The sequence below is a fragment of the Saccostrea echinata genome, unplaced genomic scaffold, assembly GCF_033153115.1.
Source record: "Saccostrea echinata isolate AGI-Se365-2 ecotype Australia unplaced genomic scaffold, CSIRO_AGI_Sech_v1 ptg000005l, whole genome shotgun sequence".
Classification (NCBI taxonomy): Eukaryota; Metazoa; Mollusca; class Bivalvia; order Ostreida; family Ostreidae; genus Saccostrea; species Saccostrea echinata.
Genome location: NW_026889754.1, coordinates 18,108,076 through 18,122,636, shown reverse-complemented (window position 1 = coordinate 18,122,636; position 14,561 = coordinate 18,108,076).

The window sequence follows — 14,561 nt, the reverse complement described above, 5'->3', positions numbered from 1 at the left end:
TAAAAACTGACTGTCTCATGTAATGAAGTTGCACAACTGTGATAATGTGACTGGCATGCAACTCTTTTGAAGGAATGCAAAAATCCTAAGAAATCTAAATAGTACAATATCTTGATGAAATGTGTCGTAGTCAAAAATCTATTAAAGATTTTTTGTAAATTTTGTAATGTCTATCATGAAATGATGTGCATTCCTTTTCATAATATATGTTAATTATTCATAATGGTTGGTGTATAATAATAATGTTTCCCTTAAACATTATCCTTTTCAGTAAAATATTTATATTTTTTGTGTCTCTCATTAGTTTGCAGGGAAAGTTGTATATTTTAATCACGTTTTCTTATTATTTGGCTATGTTCTTCATCATATTAAAGATTGGAAACATTCTGACAAAGACTTTTAAAAAAATATTTACAAATTTAGATTGTAAATTGACTAAAATATATTGAGCACATTTGCCGATATTCGCTGAAATGTGGACTTAATCTTTTATGTCAATTGAATAAATAGAATGTATTCTTGAATAAAATTGCCTAATACTGTTCAGTTAATAAAATCTATAATCCACGATGTTTGAAGAAGTATTTTTGTGATTTTCTATATTCTCTTTATGCCCAGTGCCCCTAAAAATTGCAGAAAATATGTAGTCGCAGTGTAAAAGTATCATTCCAAGTTAAACAGGCTGAACAACATTTACCCACAACTTTCACTTCAAAGTACCGAGCGCATGCCGGAGAAATAGTTGCTACCTAATTTTATCGACTTCGGTCAGTTGCGGCCGAGATGCGAACTCATGACCTTCCGATCACGGAGCGAGCGCTCTACCGATTGAGCTACCGTTACGGTGTGATTTTATAAGATTAGATAGCTATGTGTATGTTGTAATGTATATGTTTTTTTTTTGTTTCTTTGTTTTTTCTTTCTTTCTTTCTTTCTTTTTTTGGATTTGTTTTGTGAGGTGTTTTGTTTTGTTTTGCTTTTTTTTAAAATTAAAAGGAGTGATGAATTCGAAGTAAAATTCAAAACGACACATTATATAACTGACAAAAACGTACAGCTTAATGATGTTCGTGCATTTAAAAAAAAATGATTATTTGAAAGTGACCTTTAAATTCAATTTCAGAATTATCTTCCACTGAAAATTTACATCCAGGTGAGTTCTAATTTAAAAAAAAAAGTTATATTCACCTTCTTATGCCGGCTACGTGAAGAAAATATTGTCTGCTTATTCAGGCTCATTCTCCACATGAAGAAAATTTTAAAATGCGTTTCAGACTCTAACTTCTAAAGCCCCCCCCCCCCTTTTTTTTATATCAAAGATGTAAAAAAAAAATATTCACAAAAAGAAATTTTCGTAAAATACAAACCCATGTATTTTTACTTACAGATAGCGGGATTTCAAAGGCTTCAACTGCAATAATATCGGTTGTTTCAACGCTTGTTTTTGTAACCTTTATATATGCAGTGCTTACTAGAATTGTACACAAGAAATTGAAACAGAGAAACGCACATACGGGAAAGGACGCAACAGACATCATAATTAGAAAGACTTACGATCAAATAACTGATACAAATATTGATCACACCTATCAAAAGATGAATTCCAAGTCCGACGATTCACATTACCAGGAAATGCACATCTACAAAAATGATGAATTTGTCGCAGACAAATAATTGTTTGATCTCATCATGACCTCGTGTGTTTAAAACAAACATGTTTTGTAACGGCAATGAATTAATTTTGTCTAAGATTTTTCATTTGAATGTGAATGAGACCATAATATGCTACAGATTTTTTTTTATAAACTTTTAAGTATATTTTTAGTCGGCAATTTCGTGAGAAATGCAGATATTTGTTTCCTTTGCATTTTGTATATTCGAAGAAATTACAGTGAATCAGGGTTACTGGTTTTAACCTGTAAGCCCTGAAGAGAATTGAATGTTCAGTCTGCTGTGTTTATAAAGGATATAAATTTATTTGCATACATTTATACTTATTTGCTTCAAACACTGATTTTGTGTATGTTAAAGCAGTTTCTTCTGATTTTAATGTACAAATGTCTGCATGTATGACACATACGTTAAAAATGTGTCAATAAATAAATCATTAAACAAATACCAATATGTAATACGGATTCTTACGGAGTCTTACAAGTGTTTGTTAAGAATCAGCATATTTAGAGTTGCCCGTGACGTCGTCATGTGATTCTTATAAATATGAAGCACATTTCAGAGTTTAAAGATATACTAATTAATTGGTCTCCATTTTGAAAACATTTCACAAACCTCAAAATGTGCTACTACAAAACACTCTGCAGGAATTGCACGACACGATACACGGTTTGCAGGATACAACTACACGGTTTACATGCAACAATATGCACATTGCACGATTTACATGAATGGCTGATGATTCTCATACGCTTAATTAAGTTTAACCTACATTTTCTATTCAGATTCTTCCGAAAATTATTCAGATTATTAGAGTATCCTGATGGAATAAATTACAATCAATAATTTAAATAGTAAATTGAAGTTTTACTGTCAGAGTTTTTAGCGTCCTCTAGATTTCTTTTTATATTCACTGATAAAAAAAAAATATCACTCATTTGATAATATTTTTTCGCATTGAATAACTTAATATGTTAAACTTATGTTAATCATATAAAAACTTCTCATATTACTGAGATGAAATATCATTTATCGATTTTAAATAGCACTAACCCTAATCTCTCGGGTGTGTTTCAGGACTAACCCTAATCTATTCTATGTATTCCAGGACAAACAAAATCTCTCAGGTGGGTTTGAGGACTTACCCTAATCTTTCCGATGGGTTCGAGGACTTATCCTAAACTCTCGGAAGATTTCGAAAATTAACCCTAATCCCTCAGGTATGTTCGAGGAATAGCCCTAATCTCCGGTGGGATAGATCAATCGAGTGGTTTTACGAGACTTACACTTATGTCTTGTGTCTGTTCGCATAAAAAACAAGAGGCCCAAGGGCCTTAACGGTCACCTGAGTACAATACAACAATTTGAGGATCCATAAACTGATAAATGAAGCTTTGTTGCCCAAAAGCAAGAAAAATAGTATGCAAAGCAGCAACAAAATAATTGGCATAGAAACTATCTGTTCCCAATTTATAACTATTACCATGCAGACTATTAACAAACTGTCTATTTTTAACCCCATATTACTACTTCTCACATTGGTCTCTCTTAAAAAAGATAAGTTATTTTTGCCTCACTTTTACTCATCTATTATTTCCAACTCCACCTGATCATTAAAACTATGAAAGTACTTTTTTGTATTATACAATAAATATTCTTGCATAATTCTCGTATTCTATTACCTTTCAAATACATTATTTACAGTGATTAATTATCAAAGGTAAAAGGCAAAGGGGAATAACTTTGCTCAGCAGAATACAAGTTCATAGAGCCCTGGCCAGGACGAGAACACTTCACTAAATAATCCAGGTGTTCAAAATTGTGGTAAAAACACCCTTGCATATTAAAATTTTTGCTCTGTTTGCCTTGAATATGCCTAGAAGCATAGAAGATTTTCAAACAAATGCATGTTCACTATATAATTAAATAAATAAAGTACCCCCTTACACCAGAAAATCTTACCTATGAGCCATAAACTCACAATTCTGGAAGAAGCACTTTGCTCATCATAACTATACACTTATTTCTTTGCTTTATTACCAGTAGTAGAAAAAATATTTTGAAAGAAATTATGCAGTTTCACTATAAAATCAATAGAGCCCCCCCCCCCCTTTCACCAGAACCCCTGACCCAGGGGTCATGAATTTCACAATTTTGGAAGAGGCAATCTTCCTTATCATAACCATGCACTTCCTTTGTTTGCTTTGTTTGAATAATACCCGGGAGCAGAAGATTTTGAACGAATTCATGCATTTCCCTATATAATCCGTAGAGCTCCGCCCTAACACCAGAACCCTTCACCCAGGGGCCACGAAATTCACAATTTCTGAGGAGGCAGCCATGCTCATCATAACTATGTACATGTACTTAGTTTATTTAATATCCAGGAGAGAGAAGATTTTCAAAGAAATAATGCATTTTCACTATATATATATATATATATATATATATATATATATATATATATATATATATATATATATATATATATATATATATATATATATATATATATATATATCAATTGAGCCCCACCCTGAAACCAGAACCCCTGACCCAGGGGCCATGAAATTCACAATTTTGGAAGAAGCAACCATGCTCATCATAACTATCCACTAAGTTAGTTTATTTAATACCTAGGAGCAGAGAAGAAGATTTTCAAAGAATTAATGTAAATTATCAACAGAGCCTCGCCCTAACACCTGAACCCCTGACCCTGGGGCCATGAAATTCACAATTTCTGAAAAAGCAGCTATGCTCATCGTATCTATTTCTTAGTTAGTATATTTAATATCCAGGGGCAGAGAAGAAGATTTTCAAAGAATTAATGCATTTTCACTATATAATTAATAGAGCCCCGCCCTAACATCAGAACCCCTGACCCTGGGGCCATGAAATTCACAATTTTGGAAGAGACACTCTTGCTCATCATAACTATATACTTGGTTAGTTTATTTAATCCCCAGGTACGGAGAAGAAGATTTTTCAAAGAATTAATGCATTTTCACTATATAATCAATAGAGCCCTGCCCTAACACCAGAACCCCTGGCCCTGGGGCCATCAATTTCACAATTTGGAAGAGGCACTCTTCCTCTTCATAACTATGTACTTAATTAGTTTATTTGATATCCAGGAGCAGAGAAGAAGATTTTGAAAGAAATAATGCACTTTCACTATATGATCTATATAGTCCCGCCCTAGCACCAGAACCCCTGACCCTGAGGCCATGAATTTCACAATTTTGGTAGACGGCTCAATGCTTATTACAATCATGCCAACAGTTTGACTGCTTGACGTCCAGGAGTAAAGAAGAAGATTTTTAAAGATTGCATTAATTTTGGTGGTTTTAGCCCCACCCCTCAAGCCCCAGGGAGGCAGGGACCATGAAATTCACAATTTTTGTTTCTCTTTATCCATAGATGCTTTATGCCAAATTTGGTTGAAATTGGTTGTGCGGATTTAGAGAAGAAGCTAAAAATGTTCAAATGTAAACACACGTCGCACGACGCACGACGACGGACGAAAACGGATAGCAATAGGTTACTTTAGTGACTCAGGTGACCTAAAAAGCTTATTAGTTTGAGAGGATGTTATAAGGGTAAAAGGAATACCTAGAGTAGTCAACCTTTGACCTGTCAATTTATTTTGAGCTATGAAGGAAACCGAACGGGTATCAACTGTTGACTTGCCGACCTTTGTTTTGAGTGAAAATAGCATCCCAATTGGCTGTCAACAGTCGGCTGTCGACCTTTGTTGTGATATCGACCTGTTGAACTGTTGAACCTTTTTTTTTTCTTTTTTTTTTTTCTTTTTTTTTTTTTTTGAGGGATAAGGGTTTACCAATAAGGTGTCAACTGTCGACCTGTCGACCTTTGGGAAGACAGTACAGGTTGAGTGTCAAATTTTCAACCATTTAGGGACTATGTTTCGCGTGGACTATGTTTTTTTTCCCTTGTCGACTATTTGGTGTAATAAGGAAAAACTCTCACCTTTTGTTTTATAAAGGGAACTATTTCTTTCCTTGTTTTAAATTTGAAAGAGATTAATCAGTTTTTAGGATCTACTTTTCCGTATACTCTAGTAGAACAGGCGATCAAATTTTAACATATGAATATATCGGAGAAGAAATACGTTAATAAAAAAAAAACAAGAGGCCCATGGGCCACAACGCTCACCTGAGTCAATTCTTGCTGTTCTTCCTCAGCAGATTTCTTCTCCTATATTTCTCCTATATATTCATATATAAAGCTTTGATCGCCTGTTCTAGGCATACCCTACCCAAAAGTGCCATGTTTTGAATGAAATTGAATATAAACCTTTTGAGGATGCTTCTATCTTCATATTACTAATCATGATTTTGCTGTTCTTTAAAACAGAATTTTGAATATGTCTAACACCCTACCCTGGGGGGGGGGGGGTCCATGATTTGAACAAACTTGAATGTACACTACCTGAGGATGCTTCAATATCAATATGACTGATCATAGCTTTGTGTTCTTGAGATTGAAGAAGATTTTTAAAGATATTTCCTGTATAAGTTCTTTTGTAAAACTTTGATCCCCCATTATGGCCCCACCCTACTACTGGAGGACGCCTTGAATAAGCTTGAATCTACAATATTTGGGGATGATTCCATATCAATATGGCTAATTGTGGCTTAGTTGTTCTTGAGAAGAAGATTTTTAAAGAATTTTCCCATATATTCCTATGTAAAAATTTGATCCCCCATTGTAACCCCACCCTTTTCCCCCGGGGGTCATGATTTGAACAAATTTGAATCTACACTACTTGAAGATGATTCCATATCAATGTGACTAATTGTGGCTTTGTTATTCTTGAGAAGAAGATTTTTAAAGATTTTCCGTACATATTTCTATGTAAAACTTTGATCCCCCATTGTAACCCCACCCTACCCCGGGGGTCATGATTTGAACAAATCTGAATCTACACTACCTGAGGATGATTTCATAAAAATATGACTAATTGCGGCTTTGTTGTTCTTGAGAAGAAGATTTTTAAAGATTTTCCCTATATAATCTATGTAAAACTTTGATCCCCCATTGTGGCCCCACCCTACCCCGGGGGTCATGATTTGAACAAACTTGAATCTACACTATGTAATGAAGGTTTCACATAAGTATAAACTTTTCTGGCTCAATGGTTCTTGAGAAGAAGATTTTTAAAAGATGACACCAAATTTTCACCAATTCTTAATTATCTCCCCTTGGAAGAGGGTGTGGCCCTTCATTTGAACAAACTTGAACCCCCTTCACCCAAGTATGCTTTGTGGCAATTTTTTTGAAATTGGCCCAGTGGTTCTGGAGAAGAAGTCGAAAATGTGAAAAGTTTACAGACGGACGGACAGACAGACGGACAGACAGACAGACAGACAGACGGACTACAGACAAAATGTGATCAGAAAAACTCACTTGAGCTTTCAGCTCAGGTGAGCTAATAAAAACGACAGCACCATATTGACTCAGGTGTGCGTTGTGGTCCATGGGCCTCTTGTTTGATAAAGTTACTTTTGACTATAGTTTTTTTGCAAAGGAGAAAGAATCTAAGAAGCATATAGTTTCACCTAGGTTTTGTATTCAGATACACTATAAGATGTACCGGTGTATAAAAGTAGACTTCGTATGTTTATGACAAATTAAGCCGAATTGTCTGGCATAATTCATTTTTAAATGATATATCATTGATATTTTGGGACTTATTTCACTACAAGAGAATTAAGATTGCAGCGAGATAAAATATCATTATGGGTATTTTTAAACTACAAAGCAACGTATTTGGTCTTTTTCACAAAATGAGTAAAACTGCTTTGTTTTTGAGGGTATTGGGCTATTTCAGTACCCCACCAAACCTACTCAATGTGCCCCTAATTTGAAAAAAAAAAAAATTGAGATTCCAGATTTCCAAAAGTTCATCAGATTTTTTAATTAATCACATCTGATTTAAATCTCTTCTCGAATATATTGTTGCACACTACTCCTGAAGTTTCTCCTTCACTGCTATTGTTATTTAATGAGGAGTTGAATTTATAAAGATTTTTTTTTACTGTATGAAATCAAAAGGATTTTAAAAAGTAAGGAAACTTTTAAATATGATGTGTATCATTCGACTAAATCAAAAGCTGCCTGCTAACTATAGGCAGTGAAGCATACATCTTGATCAATACAGGACCAAGCGTAATTGATCATTGCGGAAGTATTTTTTTATTGTCGTTTAAAATGCACTATATTTTGCGCTGAAAAAAAAAAGTTGTTTACCATTATATTCACAACAAACTAAATTATCGTAATTATTCACTGTCTCGCAATGTATATCTATTCGTAATTCTGTTTCCTTCTTCTGTTCTCTTTTGTCAAAATTTCACAGACATGAAATAGTGGGCAAGTAAAATAAATCCTTGACACGATGATGGGATGCATGCAGTTCACGTACCTTATCTTTTGTTGGAATATTTTACATACCATTAAAGGCTGGGGTAATATTTTGATTTTTCGTGTAAACAGTTGCGAGTTTTCGGGATAAATATAATTTCTGATAAGGTATTACTTAACCTTCTTCCTGATTTTGAATTCTTTTCATCCATTATGTTTTCATTGATTGTAGTTAATCTTAGCTTACTACCAGAGTATAAAGGACAACCCTCTATGTATCCATTTTATAATGGTTATAACGCACCAGCAGGAAATGCTGTAGACGGTTACCTCCAAAAGGTCCGCGGTGAAAGCACCTGCAGTTTTACATGGGCTAATCCTTCTGTAAAGGAGGCTTGGTGGAAAATTCCACTAAAACGCATGTCTAACGTAGGGTACCTAGAAATTTATTTTCGAAGTTCAAGTGAGTCTTCTTAAGATATAAAATATATTTTAAAATATACATCTAAGATAATTCAAGAAGAGAGAGAGGTATGGGGAGAGAGATAGTGAAAGAGAGAAAGAGATGAAGAGATTGAGGGAGTGAAAGACAGAGGGAGATGGGGAGAGAGAGACAGAGAGAGAGAAATTTTGAGAGAGAGAGACAGACAGACAGAAAGATTGACAGAGAGATGGAGAAAGACACACAGACAGAGACAGAGGGAGAGATAGATTCTTGGTACTATAATTCTGGTAAAACAGAGGAAGATAGAGATTCTGGGTACTAGAATTCATGTGAAACAAACCATGCAGTAAACATAAAAATAACTTTGAAGTTGATTGAGGATGGGTTTTGATAAGGAAGAAGGGAATTGTGTGGAGACTTATTATTCTTTTAAGCATTTATTGAACAAGACATTGAAGGTCATCTACTTACTTACAAATGCAAAAAGCAATAAATTGTATAGGGATTGTTTTGAACAACAAAATATATAATAGTAAAAAGCAGATACTCAACAGATTCTTAAAATAAAATTCTTCGTTCAATAATTTTCACTTTTTTGATATCACAAAAAATATTTAATATTCAGTTAGGAATTCCTTTTCGAGATACCGTTTATACTCGCCTATAAGTCGGTCCGCCTATAAGTCTGATGTATTTTTAAGCTTAAATTAGAGGGATTGACCTGGTAAAGTACCAATCTTTTTATAACTCGCGTTTAAGTCGGATAAAGAGTTTTTGACTAAAGTTGACTCCCCCAAAACCGACTTATAGGCGAGTATATACGGTAAGTTCAAAAGGTCTATAAAAGGGCAAACGTCTTTGCTCCTAAACTCGTAATTTGAAAAAGAACATTGAAGAAAAAAAACGCGTTCCTGTCTCTAATCTCCCAATTTTTTTATCTGTTACGTTGTCTTTCTTTAGCTCTAACAAGTAGACGCCCTTTTTGTTAAAATCAAAGATAATCTTTCTTTAATTTAGATTTTAATTCTTTATATTCTATTTATCGAGCTCCCAGAAAAAAAAAACTTCATAATTTGAACATAACATTAATTTCAGCTGTCAATCGACATGTTGGATTTTCTGTGTTTGTGTTTAACGACTCATCGTACACTCCTCCATTGAATTTATCTGTGCATAAAGTGTTCACTCACAATATCTCTACCTGCCCAACACATGTGACAACTGTAATTATCAATAGAGAGACTCAGGGAATCGCTTTGTATAACTCAAAGGACCCACCTGTCAATACATCATGTCCGCACTATGAACCTAGTTTCGCAACAATTGAAATTTGCGAAGTAAAGGTTATGGGTATGTGTTATTTAAACATATTCATATGGGTAATAATCTAGCTGAAGAATGTGTAAATTTTTTGGTAGGGAAAATCTTACAAGAGAGTATAATTAGTTTAAAAACAAAATTTGGACGAACAGTATTAATGCATTTTAAACCAAAATTTAGACCAGCATAATCTAAAATGTTTTGTTCAGGTTGTCCATCTCAACATTACGGAGAAAACTGTGCTCCCTGCGATGTGAAATGTGATAGGCAGTGTGATGCGTTTAATGGTTCCTGTGTTTATGGATGCAGTGAAACAGACATAGATACACCTGATTGCTCAGGTATGCTGAAAATAGTTTATAAAATCCGTCAAATTAATTTATAAAGGGTCTTTTTATAGGCTTACCTCTTCATATGAAACTTTTTTTTCTTTTCTTTCCCGAAACATCAAATAGGCTATAGAAAAAAAAAAGATACATGCTATGTAATTCTATGTAATTCTCACTAATGTAAACATTTAAACTGTTATACATCTATGTTTTTATTTTTTAAAGGAATGCTCTGCTGAACATAAGACGTTGAACTAAATGTTGAAAAAAAGAGTATCAATTCTTTTTATTCATCCATGTATACGCTACTTTTGTCGGAAATTCAAACTTCATATTTTATTCTATTGGAATAATAGAGTAGAATCAAGATATGTTTAACTAACATGTAATATTTCAATATGTAACAGTTCAATATCATAATTATGTTTTCTTCCCCTGTAAAAGTTCTCAACATTTTTTTCGTGGTTAGCTCATTAATTGCAGACTTAGCTGAAGGTTTCCATCAAAACCTAGGTCAGGCCAATATATGTAACTTCGTTTCAAATGACCTTAACGTAATGTACAATTTCCATTAGCACTTATGCTACCACATCTACTTCTTTCTTAAATAACTAACTAGTACAGCATACTCTTTTTGCACTTTTTAAATATGTTTTAGAATGCATAAATGGTTATTATGAAACGGATTGTACATTGATGTGTAGCTATTGTAAGACTGGTACATTCTGTGAGAAGAAGACAGGCGGAGTCTGTCCGGAGGGATGTCAGGGTAGTTGGAATAACTCAAATTGTAACGGTAAGTATTATATGCAATAATAAATGCCCATTTGAAAAAAAAAATAACAAACACGCACAATTTTACAAAACTCAAAACTCTCAGTAACTAGTTCCTTCATTGATGTAGGTAGTTATACGTTTGTTTACCTTTTTTATATTTTAAAAAAAAAACAATAATTCAACAAAAGTCGACAGTGCAAATAAAAAAAAAATCTTCTCAAGAATATTTTCTTTCTCAATCAAAATATGTTGACATGACATGCTTTCAATTAAACATTAAATGAAAAAGACTCCGTCAAAATATTTAATGGCATTTCAACATCAGTATTTATATATTCAATACGGATATTATTTATAAAATTAAGTTTTATTCCATTTAGGTAAGGATATGAATTAAGGATAATCAAACATTTTATCAAGAATAAATGAAAGATGTGGGCAAAATATCTAGCCAATATAGTCTAGATAAGTTCCAGTGGCATTATAAATTTTGCATATGTCCACTGACCTTGAGCAGCATCGCTACCTCATTATTCCCGACAGTCGCAAATATCTTTCTCGTGTTGAAATGATCAGAAAGAGTTAAGATTTTCTTTTCGGTTATCACTGGATTCATTAACTATATCCAACTCTCACTTCCTGAAAAAAAAGCGATTTTTTTTTATCCAGTGTCTGTTGAACATTGCTATCCTAATGTAAAACTACAAGAGGTGAAATATACAGTTTGACCGGCAACATGCCTTGCGGTACCGACTTCTGCACCGCAGGTCAATGTTATACAGTCCATATTAATTAATGATCGTCATGAAGTTTGTTTTCCTCTGTTGAATAATTTGTCAAAATAAATATACATCAATGAAAAAATATATATACACTTTTTTTTCAACGTTACTGTTTTAGCAGGTTGATTTATCTGGAGAGCTCTTCTCGGCGCTAATACAAATTACGTATAGGTATGCTGGCCTTGAAGTCAAAATTTTGCGTCGCAATCAGATTTCCTTACCGTGATGAGAATTATTAATGATCTTTCTTGTCTTGATTCCATCAAAAGTGGATAAAATTAAGTCAGTAAAGTCCAAAAAAAATTGAAAAATTACATTTAGATTGTAGTGGTTATAATATTTTCATCATCATTTTTCTCGACTGCGCCAGGTACAGATACCCTTTTAGATGTACATCTACTCATCTAAAGAAAGAAAGTAAAGAAAAAAAAATATTTCTGAAAAAATATTACAAAGGATTTTGAAAAAAAAGGCGTGGACTGATGCGATAAAATTAAAACTGTTTAGTCTGTGCATACAAAATGTATATTAAGAAACATAAAACAATAGTTTAAAAAGTGTTGAAATTTTTAGCTTGATATGTTAATAATTTACCAAATTATCAGGAAATAAAAGACATATTATCACCGGCACTATATCCGTTTAGTTTCATGACCTCCCGCAACGTCATTCTTTCTCAATGATGACGCTCCCTCTACCTGAAAACTAGATGTGTCGATAACGCCACGTCTCCCCGCAAGCAGGCAAACTTTCAAATGCAATATTGTTTTAAATTTGTATTCGAACTTGACCGTATTTTCTTGGAAAACACCTGCATATACAATTTAAACCTTGTACATACATTCCTACAAAAGTTAGAGAGTGAAAACTGAAAATTTCTTCTTCTTTTTCTAAGTTCAAGAGGGTTAACTTTCGTAAATCATTGGACATAACAAAATTCAAACTTGACCTGTATTTTCTGGAAGAATACCTGCAGATGCAATTTCAACCTTATACATACATCCCTACAAAAGTTATAGAGCGGTAACTGAAAATTCATTTTTTTTCCCAAGTTGAAGTGGAATAACTGTTAAAATTCATCGGAGCATGACCAAATTCGAGCTTGACCTGCATTTTCTGGTAAAATACCAGCATATGCAATTTCAACCTTATACATACATCCATACAAAAGTTAGAGAGCGGAAACTGATAATTTCTTATTTTTCCCTAAGTTCAAGAATAACTGTCAAAAATCATCGGACCATTACCAAATTTGAAGTTTACTTGCGTATTCCTATGTCATATCCATATGTCAAATTTGAATTGAATGTGTGCAACTGTTGCAGAGATAATGAACGGAAAGTGAATGATCACGGAATGACAGAATGACAGAATGACGGCATGACAAAACAGGGTAACATTACATCCCCGGCCATTTTATGACTGGGGCATACAAAACTTATTTTGATGGGATCCCCTGGAATTAATTAAGGACTTAAACCCGCCTTGTTTATATGACGTCATAGTGTCACAATCAGCTGCTTTCCATGCATTTAATGTTGTAAATATATTCATGCGTAGGGAAAGATTCTCACTTGATTTTATTTGTATATTTGCCTGGACGAGTTCAATATCTACCACACATGATCAACATCACTTTTCGACGTGACTGACTTTTGACACAGAGATTACAAATCGACATTAAACTGTGCATCCCTCATCTCTCTGAATCTTTTTTGGCATTTAAAAACAAGTACTCGAGATGCTTTTATTTCTCATTAGCCCGTTTACCCATTTCCTAGTATACCAGATTTTTCAGGGGCGAAACTTGAAGGACTGTTTAAAAAAGAAATACCTCCCCTTTTTAGGTCATTTACATGCCTTTAATTATTTGAACACGCCATTTCACATTTAAGATAAAATTTCATATAACTTATAGAACGAAGTAAAAATTGTAAATTTTACGAAAAAAAATTGTCATACCACACGCCTGAAATAACATGATTTTTGGATGACCAGTGCTCATATCAATAGAGTTTTTCTCAGTTACAATCAAGCGGCTTTAATTTCAATGCGCTAGTCCACGAACTATTTGACAACCCCACATACCTGCTTTTATTTAAACAATAAAATGCCTTCTTTGGTTGTTAGTACGGGAATTAATGTCGCAGCTGTTGCAGAAAAAATACGTAACCCGCATAAGCGGGTTATGTGAATTTTTCTCTGCAATAGACATTTTATTGTTATTATTTATATCTGTATAAATAATCATTTAAAGAAGGATTAAAATGATTAATTATTGTATTATTGATGTGTATCTCATAGTATATTTCTTTGATGGAACAGCCACTGATCAAGAAATGCGTAGTGTTGGTCATGAACTGATAAACAGTAATGGTTTTCTTTAGAAATAAAGGAGAAAATAATAAGTGAATGTATATATTTAGTGTTAGTACATTAAAAGTGCGAAAATTATGAGAAAATTTTCATCGAAGGATGTTCATTAGAATGTAGAAATAACAATTCGTTTTGATAATTTCAGAACGACCCAAGTTAGCATTTTGTTCATCTCCTGTTGTGCATATAATAGATTTGTTAATTTTTCTGTTTTCATGAACGTTTTTGAAATTTAACATCATACCCACAGGCCTGCTATACACATATTTACATGTTTTAGTCGTTGACATCCTCTTGACATGTACAAAGTATTCTTTATTCAATAACTTATGCCCTTGTCATCTGAAACTAGTCCAGTTCTGACAAAAATGGCATAAACGATCCGACCATATGAAATTTATCCCATATTAATGAATCTAACCGATAGTAATTATCTTCTATTTTAGTGTGCAAGAATGGATTTTATGGTGAAAC